Source organism: Macrobrachium nipponense, chromosome 26 (assembly GCF_015104395.2).
Source record: "Macrobrachium nipponense isolate FS-2020 chromosome 26, ASM1510439v2, whole genome shotgun sequence".
Classification (NCBI taxonomy): domain Eukaryota; kingdom Metazoa; phylum Arthropoda; class Malacostraca; order Decapoda; family Palaemonidae; genus Macrobrachium; species Macrobrachium nipponense.
Genome location: NC_087215.1, coordinates 47,506,161 through 47,524,509, shown reverse-complemented (window position 1 = coordinate 47,524,509; position 18,349 = coordinate 47,506,161). Strand labels below are relative to the sequence as shown.

The 18,349-nt window shown below is 39.5% G+C and overlaps 1 long non-coding RNA gene across 1 annotated transcript; it reads right to left on the bottom strand.

Annotated features, from left to right (window-relative positions):
- Positions 1-4,014: 4,014 nt before the first annotated feature.
- Positions 4,015-17,069, bottom strand: LOC135199811 (uncharacterized). Its single transcript, XR_010311127.1, has 3 exons — positions 17,002-17,069; positions 16,115-16,300; positions 4,015-4,189 (listed from the first exon to the last, which is right to left on the bottom strand). It is a non-coding gene; the product is annotated as an uncharacterized LOC135199811 (long non-coding RNA).
- Between the last annotated feature and the right edge of the window lie 1,280 nt (positions 17,070-18,349).

The window sequence follows — 18,349 nt, the reverse complement described above, 5'->3', positions numbered from 1 at the left end:
TCCAGCAGACCAACGGATCATCCGATATAATTTTTCTTCTTCTCTTTAGTCTGTACGACCATTGTTGGATATAAAGACTATGAATGGCGGAACGATACATAGATGTGGGTGGGGTATCTGTGCTAGCGTAGTAATACTACTGTAGCCTTCATTGTTATCCTTAATTATAACGAGGCCAAAGTGGGTGGAACCTCGTGAAGTCATCATTCAGACGATAATTATTGGTGAAGGTTTAAAGAAAAAATACGGTACCGGTCTATTTTTCCATTTTAGTAAATAGGTAGATAGCCGATAAATAAAAATTGCTTGACATTGGATATAGCAGTTATCAAATCAAGCTTGTCTACTATGTCTTTGTTAAAAAATTACCAACTATCCTCTGAATCTTGTCAATCTGATTGTGACCTATAAAGTAGATTATAATTTCTTAGGACACTTATTTTGGGAGTTAGACTAATAATCGAAGTTTTTTTTGTATTTATTAACTTGTTTTGTTGGTTTGTTTCATTATGACAATTATCAGTGGAGAGGATTCAGAGTTCATAAAGGTGTACTGCCTTTGCTTGTATTTTAAATTTTTCTCATTGTTGACAGAGGTGTAGCCTTCGTTACGTATAGCCAATCATCCATCAAGAAAGAGGGAAGAAATGCTGTCATAATTTACGTAATGAGTGCGTTCGAAACCTTATCTCTGAGTAAGTTGGCCCGTCTTCAAAAAAAAGTCACTTTTACATTATAAAGTACCAAATTTATTCAACCTATGTAACGCAGAATACAGTCAAAATTTATGTGTAGATATAATGTGTATTCTGAATAAGCGTTATATCTATGAAATGCATAGATACAAAAAGTTATTGCCAAAAAAAAACCGTGTTGCAGAAGCCCTGAATCTCATGGTAGTTTAAAGAATGAGAAAATTTTTACATATCTTACCCAATTTTCCATATCCAGGGCACCTGAAATCCTCTTGGAATACATGGATGGCAGCAACTCCTCAAAGGAGTTACTCTCTCTTGGGGTCATCCTTGGTACTGTTTCATTATTTCATTCCAGTACTCTAAAATAAAGTTACTGCAAGCAGAATTTTCTTATCAGGGAAGCCTGCATAAACTGAGGGGCCAAGGAAGTTTTATCACCGCTGCCTGGAAGTATAGAAAGTACAGCAAGCAGAAATTTCCTATCAGGGAAGCTAACATGAACTGATTGAAACAAGGCAGTATAGAAAGTACAGCAAGCTTTAATTCCCTATTAGGGAAGCCTGCATGAACTGATGAGCTAAGGCAGTTGTATCACCGCTGCCTGGCAGTATATGTATTAGTCGAGCATATATCACTACCCCTAGAAGATCACGACACTTCAGATGGGATTGGGTGGACCCTATCTGGTCCCCTCCATACATGATTGCTCTATAAAAGGAACAAATTATTTAAAGGCTCTACAAGTCATGCACAATTGGGAACTACAATCATGGCTGTTTTGTAAACAAGAAATTAGGCTACCCCAATTTACCTTTTCAGCAACTTCAAATATCCCTCGGCGGTGTTAAAAGAGCATTGTATAACAAGTTTCAATAACAATACGTATTGTCAAATATTATTGTCTTAATGCTAAATGCTCACTGTGTTAAACAAGAAGAAACAGCATGGCAACTGCAGTATAGCATAGTGATACACCTAACTTCTCGGCTTGCAAGAGGCGTTACTGGCTCCAAATTTAAACAAATATAAGCCTGCCCATTAAATTTTAATAAACAAACTTTCACTGGTCCTAAAACTAAGTAGGCATCTTTTTTCGGCATCGATATCCAGTTAATGGCGCCTCTAATAGGTTATGTATCGCCGCCACTAGTACTCTATTAATGGTGCTGATAATTGAAAATCGGCAGTAGACAAGCGCCATAAATACTGGGGACTGCCTACTTAGCTTGACTTGTGTGAAGTAGGTGCAAAAAATCCATAGTCACACCTGATTTCTGAATCATAAACTGGGGACTAGTGAACTCTTAGGCAGACCAAAAGTGTAATGAAGATGGCACCGACTTATGTTGTTGTCACATCTGTGATAGAGCCTAGGTAATCATTGTATGACAGGTGATGGAGCCCTCCTATCCTGAGTCGTTTATTTTTTGTCACTGCCAACGAGCACTATTCTGGCCAAGACCAACTATAAAAGAATTTTTTGTAATTGGTTGGTCCATTTTATGGAGTCCTGGGGGCACCATGAAAGTGTAACTCCTTTGAGGACTAACAGCAGCTACCAAAAATAGGTTTTTCCTACATCAAAACCAGTTTTATGCAAGCTTCAACCATTAATAAAAAAAAGTACAATAATAAGGTAAGTCAGGTTGAAAGAATATTTTTAGTTTCTTCATTACTATTACCCAAAAGACAACCTTTTCTTTGCTTGCAAGACCCAATAAATAATTTTATGTGCATCAAAGAAAGTCCCCTTGTAGGCACTGTTTAGGTTGGAGTTTTTGGCAAATTATAAATTCCTTCCTTCAAATGGGTTAATTAAATAATTTAAATGGCTGTAAGAATTCTTATTACTTTACTCATAAAACCTAATTTACAAGCACCAAAAGTATTCTCATGTAGTGGATGAATCTCTGAAGTAAAAAATGAAGTACTGAAAGCTGGAGATGGCATTTTTTTCTAGCTGCAACCCTACAACAAACTAATGTACTGTATATATAAGAAAGGTAGAGCATGGCAATTCATTGTGTAGACCTTGAGCTATTTCCAATCACAACCTAAACCATAAGATTTAATGTGTTTTTCAGATTAATAGATCAATGGTGTTTTATAGTTACATGTAATTATGATATAAGTAAATGTTCTTTTCAGGTACTACATTAGAGAATCAGTGACTTTTTTCATGTGCACTGAATGCATTTTCAGTTGAATTTGAGGATCAATGGATAATTTTTTGGACACTGTGGAAACAATTGAATTATCAGGTTTACTATGAAATCAATGATTGCATTTTTAGGTACACTTAAGAGATCAGTGAGTATGGTTTATGATCATGCAAGAAAAAATTAGTAAAGGTCTTTTGAAAAGCTATGGACGGATACCCAGGAAAAGGTCCATACAAGTAGGACCAAGTTGCATCCATGCTAGCTTAGAATTAAGCTTGTAGTATTTACTTTGCATATTTACCTTCCTAAATCTTTGGCACAAGCAAACTTTACTCCAGGTAATTAATATTGTGTAAATAATGTTGTTAACCTCATTTTCAACATATAGCCAAAATTCAAATTAACTTTGCATGATGTACAACTACAACATTCATGGCTCAATCTTGCATGATGTACAACCACAACCTTCATGGCTCAATCTGTCCATAGTTTATAATACTAAAGCAGAGCATTTTTCTTTTATTCTTACAGTTGCTTCTGTGACATGAAGTGACCTTAGTGCCATTCTCTTGTTAAGAAGAAGTACAGTACCTTGTGTATTTGATAAGAATTGTTTCTTGGAAGTAAGCCATGCAAGAACAGGTCTTCCCGTAGAAATTGTTTCTTAAACATTTTTATGACTTTTTCAAGTAGCATTCAACATATCATTGTCAACCTGAATAACTTAAATGAGATACAAAAAACACAAAGGAAACCAGTTATATACAATTTATTTTCTTAGAGCGAAAAAACAGAGCATTTGTCACCATGGGAAGGCAACACCATTCCACAGTCAATAATGAATATGTCTCTTATGCAGCTACATAACTTTATAGCATTAATCAAGATATTCAAGCCTTCCTTCAACCATGCCAAAAGATGGAGCACATGAGCACCATATCGGTTGTTTTTGGTGAGAATACAAAACTGTCCTGCAACTCTTTTCAGAGAAGAAAACCAAACACTTCCAGTTCCAGCAAGCCATGGCCCTTGTACTCCTCTTGGTCACAAGTCCTGACACAATTAAGCTCTTCCTCCCAGGCCAGTGTTCATCTCGTAGTCACCACAGTGACATACTCCTTCTCCAGGTCATTTTCCCACACATCGAGGAGCCTTGTATTTGCGTAAGAAGGACCAAACCTCAGCAGAGCAAAGTAGGCAGAATTGCTTTGATGCCCCAGCATCCTGTAGCAGACGGATCTGTAACTTTCCTAGGCTTGATCCATTCATCCCAAGTTCCAGGAAAGCCAGTTTAGTTGACGAATCCATTGCTTGGAAAATGGCTTTGTACTGTCGAGAGAGAATGTTTTGTTTACATAATGTTTTAATCATATGGCCACTGTTAATAAAATCATCAGTAACATCACTTAAATATTAAATATTCCAAACTGTGACCATAAGGTTTTGTTTTTTTATACAGCCATTGTGGTTGCTAGGTCCTTGTCATTTATACAACTACTGTGGCTGCTAGGTCACTGTCATCTATACAACTACTGTCGTCCCTAGGTTGCTAGGTCCTTAGTCATTTACAACTACATACTGTGGTTGCTAGGTCCTTAGTCATTTCCTTGTCATTTATACAACTACATACTGTGGTTGCTAGGTCCTTAGTCATTTATACAGACACTGCAGTTGCTAGGTCCTTGTCATTTATAATTGGTTGCTAGGTCCTTGACATTTATACAACTACTGCAGTTGTTAGGTCCTTCTCATTTATACTCGTACAACCACTGGGTCCTTGTCATTTATACAATTATTGTGGTTGTTGGGTCCTTGTCATTTATACAACTATTGTGGTTGCTAGGTCCTTGACATTTATACAACTACTGTTGTTGCTAGGTCCTTGTCATTTATACAACCACTGTGGTTGCTAGAACTTTGTCATTTATATAACTACAGTTGCAGGTTTAAGGTCATTGTTTTTACTTTGGCCCTATGTAACAGTATATAAAAATCCATTATTTCAACCACGAACTGCACCGACCTTCGACTTAACCAGTCTTACTCAATACAAAACAAACCATGATAACTGGGTACATTAAACAGCCAAAAATTCATGTCATTAGGACCCACCTATTTTGCTGACCTTTGATGTATACCTGGTTAATTGAATACATTAACCAGGATCACAAACACCATGACCCATATAACCTTTGGACCTGGCCATGGTTAATAACACAATTTTTTAAAGTAAATTATATTTTTATTAACTATACAAACCTGTGGTTCTTTCTATTAGAATTGCTTGTAGCGAAGCTGGAACACACCATTTAAAACTCTTGAACAAGGTGGTTTAGGCAGTAACTATCATCCAGTAGGCATAGAGACCCGCCTGCCTGGTTGTAAACATTCCACTTTGCTTTTCATCCCAGATTTCAGATTGAGGGGTGGCATGAGGTGGGCCTAAAATGTTAAGGACGTCAGGTTTTGTATAGTTAGGAAAAATACAATTTACTTTTAAAAATTGTGATTTGTGTCTACACAATATACAAACCCTCGGTCCTTTACATTAGGAAGACGCTCAGGTTGGAGGGGAGTAAGTCTCCTGAACTGACTGGAGTTCTGCACACCTGGGCTATTCCTCTACTCCTCCTGGTTAAAAGAGCGAGGAAGAATGCCCTTCCGCTGACAAATTAATCAGAGTATAAGAACTGCGAGATCAAGAGTCAGACTCCTGGAATGAGTGAGGAATCGTAACTCATACAAAAAAAGGCTGGGAAGAATATTAAGAGTCTTAGGCATTGAGGCAAAGATCAGAGAAGGGTTTACCTTATGCCTAGTCTCTCCTTCCTCCCTTGCTAGAGGAAGGAGCAGGATTGCTCCAATGATTCCAATAAGAAAAATAGAAAGGAAGCTCGATGTGTAGACTTACCACTTCAGATGCCAGCCCAGCAAGTAAATGTTCGAGTACTATTCTCAGCCCAAAGAAAGAGAAGTAGAAGGATGTGGGAGAAGGAGAGGACAGTCACTCTCGAATTCTTACCTCTAGAACCGCACATGATGATCTGTCCTCTTAAAGGAGTCGGGTAAAAAAACTTGTTGAGCAGCCACCACAGGTCCAAGGAAAAAAGGTTCCAAGGACTTGTGGGCAAAGACCCACAGGCAGAAAAATATAAATGTGGTCCTGATGAGACCGTGTCTACCTTCCAGTCCGACATATTCTTCGGAATGCGAGGAATGGACCAAACCATTGACTTTGTGAGTTCTCGAGCAGGTTGTACAGGTGACGTTCATCACCAGTTGCAGAGTAGAATATTGGTCATCATTTTTTAAAACCTACTGTGAGACCTTACTTATAAGTAATGTTTTACACTAAACTGACGTAAAATTCATGCGTAATAGAAGACGGATCTTAAAAAATGAGAGAAAATTATTTAAAATTTGGGCAGTACTTGTGGAAATCGTGAGGAACAATACAATAAAGAATGAAATATGGCGAGAGAGAGAGAGAGCGCGCAAGCATATAGGTCTATCGATGGAAATACTTGATTCATTATATTTACTTTGAGAGATTGAGTGATAATATTTTTTTCAAATGTGTTTCAAAAGTGGAGAGAGAGAGAGATTGGAAAGGGGGAAAGAAACTTGGAAGAGGAGAGCGAGCAAGCATAGGCCTATCTATAGATACTTAATTCATTATATTTACTTTGAGAATTGAGTGATAATATTTTTTCAAATGTGTTTAAAAAGTGGGGGGAGAGAGAATGAGAGCAAAATCTGCTTACGTGAAAGCATAGGCCTATTTATAACTATTTAATTTCATGATATTTTCTTTGGGAGATTGAGTGGTGATATATATCTTACAGCATGTTTTTAGAAGTGGAGAGAGAGAGAGCGAGAGGGGAATTATAGTATTGGTGACGGACTTGCGACGGGAAAAGGCAGAAGAAAGATCGGAGTTTCGGTGCACAGATAGCTGGGAAACAGTGATATGGCTGTCAAGATCGTGCTGCACATGCTAGATAAAATTTGAAAGACCACAGTATTCAAAGGAATTTATACCCTAATCTTAATTTCATTCGACAGTTGCCGTAACATTCAAACATTGTAAAAAGACGTGCTTTCGTGATATAATCTGTACTTTTGAAAATCGGTTTTAATCCATAAATCATTCACGAAAAAAAAGCTGTGTAAAGTAAAAACATTTATTACCACAAACACGGACAATTAAAGTTTTATATCGTGGAAAAAATGATAATGTGTTGGGAGATCTTTTTAGCCTCGCGGCAAAGCAATGAAGTCGTGTAGGCTAACTACGAACTGCTTTGTAATAGGAGAATAACCAGAAAATCTTTGAGCTGACATGGTACTTTAACCTTTATAAACATTTATTTTTAAAGACAATAGCTTTGTAAGCAGCAACTAGCATTCGATCCATGTCAACGTCGGTCAAAGGACTCAAAGTGTGAAATCCGTTACGTTAGCCAGTATCCAGTGACTTGCGTTTTCACGCTCGAAGTTCTAGGGCTCCTCCTCACATCATAGAAAACGCTCTTGCGGATGCAACTAGATTTGCTCAACCTACCTTAGCCGTCGCAACATTGACTGCCATTGACGTCAGCTAACTTTAAACGCTTTGGAATAAAAACATAGATTTGTAGAAACTAAAATAATTACATTCACCACAATAATATACCCGTTCATGAAGGAAAACGAGTGAATATTGTCGTCGTGATACTCGTGATACATAGTACTACAATCTATCTACCACATCTCTATGAACGAATTTATCTGAGAAATTCCAATTACTTCGGACATATATCGTGTTTTTAAGTATCTGAAAGGTTTTGTTTTGCAGTTTTAACTTATATGATATAATTTGCAATGTATTTTCATATTCTAGAGTAAATTTAGAGAGATTGTCTTTTCAGTAAAAAACAAATACAACTGGGAAATTTGATGAACGAAAGCTAATGAAAAACTGTACCTTCACTTTTCTTGCCAGTAGTACATCCTTCCTATCGTCTCAAGAAGCCCAAGGGAAGAAGTGTCCTTAGACTAGGTTCACACAGGGCGTTTTTAACCGTGGTGTCCACCGCTCGTTTAACGCTGTAATAATTCACACGAAATGTTTTTGACAGCGGCGGCCAACGCGCGGTAACGCCATAATATATATATATGTGTGTGTGTGTGTGTGTGTGTGCAAGAGGTATATGTATATTTTATTTTCTTTATTGGTGACATCCAGTGTCAGAAATGGATGTGGAAGAAAAAATAAATCTTGCTTTAGGCTGTTGACTGAATCGGCACAAACAGCACCAAAGACGGCTTTGGGTACACCCAGTTTTACATGATAGACATATTACCTTTGGGCGCTTTTCAATTTCACTTATGAATAAATCGTATCAAAATGATCCCTGCTCCATAGTTAACACTTGACACTGACAAACAATGCAATATGTGTGTGTCTGGAGTCACGGGGACCAGGTCAGGTGGCCAGGGTTGCTATGGTAAGGCACAATCTCTTTTCTCATTGGCAGACACACAGGCAATGATGGGGCCTGCTGTCTTCAAAACGGGCGGTTCACCACTTCGTGTGAACGATGCCATTCACTCGTATGTATCTCGACACGTCCGGCAACGCTGCGTTGCCGAGGGGAATCTCGTTACCGAACCGCCACAATATGCCGCTGTCTTACGTGTGAACGATTCCATAAGCTAACATTGAACAATCCACCACTCAGCTGAAAACGCCCTGTGTGAACGTAGCCTGAAGGTCTGTTCAGACCACAGTTGTTGTCAAGATGCTTGTCGGTGCAGTAGCCTCTGTATTCTACTTGGCTATTTTAATGCACTTGAGGAGGGATAAGAGAAAGAAAGTGATGGGTAAGGAAGTTTCTAGAAAAAAGGAGTGTATCATGCTGACTTACTTCTGGGGGAATAGAAAATAGATACATCTATACACTTATACATACATACATACATACATATATATGAATAACTTGATCACGAAGTATATAAAACATGATGCTATGTATAAATAAAGGTTTTTTGCCACGAAGGAAGAAAATTAAAAAGCGAGATAGCAAGTTACTTTCGGTCCTGTTCGGACCCTTTACTGAGTAAACTCAGTAAAGGGTCCGAACAGGACCGAAAGTACTTGGCTATCTCGCTTTTAAATTTTTCCTTCGTGGCAAAAACCTTTATTTATACACTTATATATATATATATATAATATATATATATATATATATATATATATATATATATATATATATACATATATATATATACATTGACTAATGTATGTATGTATATATATATATATATATAGATATATATATATATATAGATATATATATATAATTATATCACAATACAAGTGTTTATATACATATCACACACAACACTAAATGTTTCCATTCTGGATGGGAAACAAATATACGGTGAAAAGTGTTTGCAAACAGTTTAAAGACTGTTTGCAAACAATGTTTCCTAGTGTGGACATGCCTTTAGACATTTATCTCTCTCTTGGGTGAGACAGTACATACTAGAGAAAAGTCACCAATATCCAGTTTAGTGAGCCTTCAAGGAAAGTACCGGTAGCACCCTACACAACAAAGTAATGATTGATCTGAATCATCAGTTTAAAAGTACAAGGTACAAGGGATCATGAAAGATTCAAAACCTGGCAACAGATGCTGAATGATTCGGAGTTCATTACGACATCTCAGACGGAGTCGAGATATCAACAGCCACCTTCTGAAGGGTGATATTAAGGAAGGTCCATGCAAATCATCTTTCCTTTTCGCCAATGTAAGAGTAAGACGATATGTAGTCTTGAGAGACAACATCTGTCTGATGATTCTTTCAAGGACGTGTGAAAAGCTCGAGATAGGAACCCTAAATGAAAGCCAAATGTCATCTAGAGACCAGAGGTCCCTGTGATGGCTAGGCAGAGAGAAGTTTCTCATCAGTAGCTCGACTGGGGAGAAAAACAAACTACTTCCTGTGAAAGACGAGGCCGAATGTGGACCTATGTCTTCACAACTGAATGGGAGAGAAACAACTCGCTATTCTGACCTTGTTGCGAACAATGTTCCTCTCGCAACAAGAGGACATCACAATGGTGTCTCTCCAGGCAGTCTCCTGACAGGATCTGTGATCCTTTACTCTCTGCAAGACTTAACTTCCTTGAATGCATCATTCTTGAAGGAATTCTGTCTGATATATATATATATATATATATATATATATATATATATATATATATATATATATATATATATATATATATATATTATATATATATATGGGCATAAAGTGCATGTTTAGAAGAATAGCTGCCTTTCGCTCCAAATGAAATGTTTGTTTACCACCTCCGGCGCACCAACCGTCCCCGCACAGTCCCTCCTCATGAAAGCGCTTCTCCTTTAGACCTTGCTCCTATGTTTTTAAAATACTGCTCCACGAGGGGATTTCACGAGCAGGCTCTTCATCGAACAGGGAAGGTGGTAGTTTAAAAATACGGCCTGAGTCTGTTCAATGGTAAGACAGAAAGGTTGCTCTCAGTAGTTAAACCTCGATTGAGGAGAAACCGTACTACGACTAAAAATCTCTCTCTGAAGAAAGCAACGCTCTGCCCATCACTCAAATCCAGAAGCCAAGTACCCAGCCAGTGTATTTCATGTGGAAATATGTCTGGCTGATAGAGCTATTGAGTGCAGTACATAAAATTAGAGTACCTGCGTGTTAACCAAAATAGGAGGGAAATGAAACCCTCTTCTTTGGTGATAAATGCCAATACTGTGATGTTGTTACTCAACAGCACCACTGGGTGTCTCAAAATCAAATCCCAAACCTCTTAGGGGGCCCAAAAGGTTGCCTTGAGTTTCAGGATGTTAATGAGAAGGTAGTTATCACCTCAGTCACACACTTTAAGACAACCATCCTACAGGTATGCACATATTACTCAAGTCAGTGCATCTGTTACCAGACATATGTCGCGAAGAGAATATACAAGTATATTCAAAAGGTTCCTGTTGATCAAGCACCACCCTAATTCCCTCCTCATTATTCGAGACAGGAAAAGATTAAAGGCTGTTAGCAGACCACCTTCATTCTCTAATGAAGAGAGCAAAGGAAAAGTTATCCTGAAGGTAGACTTCTATGGCGACAAAAAGACACTGAAGACGATTAGCTCTTAGCCAAACTGGCTTTTCCCGAAACGGGAACACAGGAGAAGTGGAAGTTAAATGGAAGGTGACTGACGCCTGGAAGGAAACAGATACTTCTTGAATGATATCATCTTACCAGGCCTCGGTTATGTTGCTGTTTAAGTCCAGAGACTCGACAAGCAACCCTTCATCGAGATACCAGCAAAAGATGAACACCCGTTACTAGCGTAATCTTTCCTTCTGCCCTCTTCCTAGAAGAGAAACAGAAGGCTGGGTGTTTCCGCAATCGTCCTTCGAAGCCTGGGACTTCTTAGAGGACTGAAGAAAGTCTGGCCTGACCATAAGGTTGAGTCAAATGGTTATGATAACCCAAAGGTCTTGACCAATACCCAAGGGACAAGGCAGTCACCCTGTCACAACACTTGACTACCGCAGTATCGGTCTATTCTCTGAAGAGAGAGAGGCATAACCATGTAAAGGACTGTTCCTCTGGGTCAAGACGACTTGGGACTTATGAATCTTTACCGAGAAGCTTGACCAAACAAACATTGCGTTTGCTACCAAACCTATTTTTTTCAGTAATTTAATAAATAAAGTAAATGGGTCATACGTTATGTGGCCAGTATAATCATTCCTCTTCACATAATTTTTTCTGAAGTATCTCTAGAGAAAGAAGACCAAAGAGCACCACAGAAAAAAATACAAGTGGTTTTATACTTGTGTAGAAGATTTTTACTTTTCACGCTTTTATTTCTAAAAAAAACCAACATGGTTTCTTGGTTACATCCTTTTTTCACTTATAATTGTAGTAAACAGCATCAGAGCATATAATGCATTCGATGATTACTGCCCAGAAGCGTAAGGTGAAATGATGTACCCTAACTTCCCTTCCACTCAAGTCGCCACACTCGACGCCACGAGTGAGTGTTGCCATGTAACTTTTTCATCTATTTCAGAGAGAGATTACAATTTTGTTCAATACTAGACTTTTTATCATCTATGTATATGAATGTATGTGTGCATATATACTGTATTCACAGTATATATCAAAATGTCTGAATCTAGGTAGTCGACGATAATGTTTGTTTGCTTCATAATATGCTGGCAGTGTCTACCACCTTCCCGAGCCCTCCAATACTGCTCGTTTTTGCTTCCAACCCTTCAAAACCGAATTACCAAATCATAAGAGGTCTGGAACTGAGAAGTGGAAGGTTGGTAGTACATGCATACCACCTTTATGGACCCGGTACTATGCAATAGTCTTGAATGGTGGTACTCTGTGTACCCCAAAACAATCTGTGGTAAAGAAAGGGTAAGGACAAAGTCCTTCTTCAATTAGCACCAGAATAGCCCTCAGGTTGCTGTCTGGTGTTGGGTAGAAGAGCCACTCCAAATTGGGACAGTCTCTATCAGATAGAATTCCTTCAAGAATGATGCATTCAAGGAAGTTAAGCCTTGCAGAGAGTAAAGGATCACAGATCCTGTCAGGAGACTGCCTGGAGAGACACCATTGTGGTGTCCTCTTGTTGCGAGAGGAACATTGTTCACAACAAGGAAAACAGCAACAGAACCAAGTCCAGATGAAGCAGAGATAGAACCATCTGCAGTCAGCACAGGACCCCCTTCAAGGTAAAGAAAAATTGCTTCCTTCGCAGCAACAGAGAAGAGAGCTTGATTGGGTGTTCTAAAATTCTGAATGAACTCCTCACAAACAAGGAATGCGACACCCCTACAAAAACCCTTGTCTCTCCTGGAAGAACAAGGGCCTCGAGCAGTGAAGGTATTCACAGGAGGGAGTTGCAGTCCTATTCCAGAGATCATTGTGCTGACAAATCAACACAAAGATCTCTGCCAAATGAAAATCGAGGGTATTCGTATCCCAAGGAAAAACTCTTGAGTTTCCCAAAGGCATGACTCCCAATTTTCTCCCCTAGAAGGGAGATCTGACAGGACCCAATGAAACTTTTCTGGACTACTTGAGTGTATGACAAGATGATCCGAGGATTGATCTTAAGTTACTAACCCTTGTAGCCAAATTCCAAAAAAGAGCAAACTAATCAGAAATCTCTCTGTCCGCCTTGTGCCTCTCAGAACAACCAAGAGGATCAAGAGAACAGGTAAGGGGAAAGGTCATTCCTACCTGTCCTGCTAGAAGAACCAGCAGAAGGGGTAGATTGAGGGTGATCACAAACTTGTGATGACTGCAGCACAGGAAAGGAGGGTGCTTATGCCATGGCAAAGCATCAACCCGATGAGAGCAGAAAGTTTACTCTGACAGAGCTGAGCACTCGATTCAGCTGGTCCAAGCAGCTCGAACCGAATCGAGTGAGCTAAGCAGATAACCTTAACACGACTATGGGTGGTAATAGTCTGCTAAGAACTATCACTTTCCTCTCCTATGCACTAGTCTCCTTCGGGGTCGAAACCCCTCTTGAAGAAAGTTCAGAGGGATTCTATGTCTGCTATCCTATGTGCTCGGACCCTAAGGTCCAAGACACAAGGATGGTACCTGACCAAGCACTTAAAAAAGTGCTGCTAGTGTCAAAACGCCCAAGTGTCGAGACACTTCTTCATTCTGTGGCTAAACAAGACTGGAGAACGAACTCCCCCATAGTGATTGAAAAACACCCCAGATTCCATAAAATCCTGGTCAGTCGATAATGCACCTGCTGAGCGCTCACCATTAAAAAAATCTGAGCACTTGTCGAACCCTCAAAGTTCTAAGAAATTCAAGCGCTCGGTGAGACTTCTGAATCTCATAAAAACAATATTCAAGAGCAGTCTTTTATCAACTTCCGAGTGCTCACGATTCCAAGGAATCCAAACACCAGAAATTCTAAGGAATTCCAGCACTCGACGAGACTCCCAAATCTCGTAAAGACAATCATCGGAAATTACCTCTCTCTTTCATTCCGAGTGGTTGTGATTTCAAAGAATCAAAGCGCTTCGCAAGCACCCAAAACGCGGGACCCCATAAGAGAATGCAAAAGAGTGGTAGTGCTGGTAAGATAGACACGTGAATGTCTTGGCCTGTGCCTGAACTGGGATGGGGAGAGGAATCTCTGTCAGCAACTTGGGATGCTCCACGATTTGTTTAGAAACACAAGCGCCCGACACAGCACCAGTTTAGAGGCAGAACCTCTAGAACTGATGACGGGAATACAAACCAAGGCTTGCGCTCCCACAGCTTCTGAAACACAAAACCTAGGGGCATTTGAATCAGTTCCCGAGCCTGCAGGTTGGGAAGAGCTGATGAGAGATCGAGGAGGCAGGCCCTTAGAAATCCTGCAGAAGGACTTCTTCAGGGGGGAAAAGACAGCCTTCGTTTTCTTTGGCCGAAGGGGGCCTATCTGGTTTCCTGGTACCAACTCGAGCCTCAGAAAAAAAGGGACGGGCAGTGGAGGATGATGTTTCTTTCACAGAAGAGTTTTTTCTACAGGATGTTGATTTAAAAACGTCAATAGCAGAGGCAGAGGCACAGCAGAAGCTGCCCAACGACTGGTCGTCAGGGCAACAGTAGCAATCTAACAGATGGCACAGCAGGGGAACTATACACACACACACATGCACGAGGCAGTGCCACGGCATACTAGTGTCACAGGTACTACACTCAGAAGGTTAGGATAACCAACAGTGAGATATCCAACCATCTTCTGCTGTGTCCTAGACTAAAGCTACACTGTCAACCTGAAGAAGAAATTAAATTAAAATTACTAAAAGGAGACTCCTCTCATTCTGAAGGGAACTGCCCTCCAAAGCAGCGGAGACCCCTGAGAATACCACCCCCAATAGCCAACCACCAGGCCAGCCCCCACCCCCTCCTCGTTCGACAAGTGAGCAGAAGAGGATGAAAGAGAATGAAAGAATATGGGGAGAGAAAACTAAGGGCGAAGACTCCGAAGTTTTCCTCCCGGCAAACTCTCTGACTGCGCAAGCGGTAGGAGCAGCATATCATAACAAATATAAAATCACGCCCTTATCAAGAAAGGATGTGATGGGGGCAAATGTTTACATCCTTGGCTGCTGACCCGGGACACACTCACACTGGGGAAGCCAGTCTGCAAGGCTTTCACAAGTCGTGGATTTGTAATTAAAATATCAAATTTAGTATATTCAAAATATATTTCAGAAAACTTTTCTTCATCACATAACGGCAGAGAGCAAAGTGGAATGTATGTTTACTTTACATCCGGGAAGGTGCGTCTCGCCGCCTCCTACCGCACGGTAGTTACTCCCTAACTACCTTGCTCGAGCGTTTTGACAGCCGCGTTCCAGCTTCGCCGTAAGCAGTTCCATCCATGTAAAGGACCGTGGGTTTGTATATTTGTAATAATACATTATTTAATGTTACAGTATCTGTAAATAAAAACCCATGACCTGAGGTCATGGCATTAGGAGGGTCCTACGTGACCAACGCAGATCTAGATTACGCTATGCGCTGTCTGCAGTAGCCTGATTTAGCTCTGTACATTGTCAGCATTTTATATTAATGATAACTTTGCACAACAACTTCCATGGGAAGCGGTTGACCTGTTACCTAGCGCCGGAAACTTGTAAACTTCCGAGCCGGCGGACTACGTATGTTTTAATATGAATCGCTGAGATAGCTAATGTTCCGCTATCGACGTGATGCTCTAGAATGGCAGTTCCGTGCCAGCATTCAAACATATCGGTCTCCCGACCGATCTGCATCTCTTAGTATGGAGTTACAGAATAAAAAAAGTTGTTTATATCTGTTCAACTTATCTGTTTGAATCCTCTCCTTTAGTTAAGAAGAACCACTCTACTAAGATATCACAAGGAGATGGGAGGACCAGAAATACTTACGAATGACAGTCGTAAGGAGAAACAAAAAAAAGTCTTTCGCAAAAGCGAAGAGACTTAGATATTGTGTAGGAACAACAATTCTTTAAACAGGTATATAAGGATCAAGCCACTCTATCGATACATAAACCAAGGCAATCAATACATTAATTAGGGTTGTAGTAGAAGGTTTGCCCAAGGGTGATAAGCACCCTAAGACTTAGAATTGTATACCGTATATTACACAAGCCCTGTGCCTACATTGTATTGTATATACTACCTACCTAAAACCTACCTCGACGAGACATATGTTTGGAGACGGGGGTGCTTCTTTTCGTAGGTGATGGACAAACACTTTGCTATGATCTGGAGACACAGACTCTGGCATACCGCGCTCCTCCCTCATTGTGCTGAATGGCACACACTCTCCTTCGCCAATAAGTGACTTCAGTGGGTGGCCTATTGCTCTGAAGGTTTCTCCCTTTATCAATTAAAAGGACCGGTTAAGGCAGTTAAATGGGAAAATCAAAGTTAAGGGGGAAACCAGAGTAAACAATAAAGTTTGCCTTCTCAATCGCAAGCTGTGGTATTAAAAAAAGTACAGTTGGGGGGCATGCCTTGGATCTTTGTAAATATACACAGTATTGTAAAAAGTTTTCTTTTTTCTTTACAATTATACTATACTTGACAAGAAATGGAATTTTTCACTACAAAATTCAGATTATAAATTGTACCAAATTGGTATTAGACAATCCCATCAAAACAGATTTTACAACCTATAATTTGTGGTGGAAAACAAAACACAACATGCAAAATATTGATATAAACTACTACTACATGTATGAACTAAAACTAGGATTAATATAGCCAACAATACCATGGAAGTCACATAGTATTATGAATATCTAGGTTAGAGCTTTGTTTATAACCTCTGGGCAATAGTATAGAGCAGCTGAAGCTGTTGGAATGAACTCTTAGCAAAATAAGTGTTGTGTACTATGCTTTGAGTAGAACGGGCTGAACGGGTTACTAACTGGATACGAAGAATGGGTCAAAACATTAGTTTGGTCTCAGTGAGCACACAATGAAGGCGGGTAATGTTATAGGTAAAATTCTACCGTCCACGGCGAGTACACATAAACTTGTGTAAAATGCTTTGCGCACAAGACAACCCATACTGACCGTGATGAGGACCGGGAAGGATTCAGCAAGATTCATCGCAGCCATCCTGGGAATGAGATCGATTTCGGGTGCGACCTAACCTAGGAAGACAGCTAGCACCTCCATGCCATCGCCTCTTCTCTATATCTTCAAAGTACATTATCTCGTCCTTGCTATGCTACATGGATTTTCTGAAAATGCATTGACACATTTAAGAGTTGTCTTTGACTTGTGACTGCTTGATCACAAAATAGACTAGTAAACAAAGATGCTGTTGCTTTGCTTCACACTTTGAATTGATTTGTCTTATCAACTGAAGATAATCATAGTCGCCTTTCGAGTCTGAATGAAGGATCAGTGGCTTAACTACTTGGGGTGCAGGAGGGACAATGCACTAGGGTCCACTGTGATTGTGGGGGGCCCCATAATGTCTTAATTAAGAGATTGATTTGGTAATATACTTGTAAATATGTTTAGGTAATAGAAACAGTGAAAATATAAATGATAATAAGATGATCATCATAGTAGAGCTTTAAAATTTCTTTGGCCGCAGTATAAAATGAAAGAATTAGCTTGTGTCTCAGAAGCTATTGGGAAAGTAACACTAAAACGATTATGTCCAACTCGATGGTCATCGCGACATGACTCATTATTATCATTTATTGCTATTTAGATGTTGTATAAGAGCTCTCAAACTAAGTCTTCTTAGTGAAAGTCATAGTGAATGAGATGCTACAGGTAGCCTACTGAAGAAAATAGAAAAATTTGAGTTTATATTCCTGGTTGCCACACAAACAAAATTACTAGAAACAATAAATGAACTTCCTAAGGCATTGCAAAGTCAGGAGATGATGCTGGACAAAGCAATTCATTTGCTGAAGGACTCTGGTTGACTCTCTAACGCAAATGAGAGACAGCTATGAACAAGTAAAAGAAGCAGCTGAGAAGCTCTCGAATAAATGTGGTGTTGAGCCAAAGTTTCAGCACAAACGCATCAGAAAGGTAAAAAAAAATGTTGATGAATTATGTACTACAGATGAAAGGTTTCCGGATCCAGAGTACCACTTCAAAATGAATGTTTTTGGTTACATGGACATACTGATCGCTTAACTAAATCAAAGATGTAAAGCTCTAAGACATGTTGCTGAAAATTTCAAAACAATCTTCCCAAGAATTTACTTACTGCATCCGATGATGAGCTATATAACGGAGCAGTAAAAAACATTTTTAAATAAAATATACAAGGAAGATATTTCTACAGTGTCCAGCTCAGTTGTTTGTCTTTTCCCGCCAACATTCAGATCACATCTTGAAAAACAGTTACTACAGTTTCTAAACTATATGCTGTATTGATATGTGAAAACAGCGT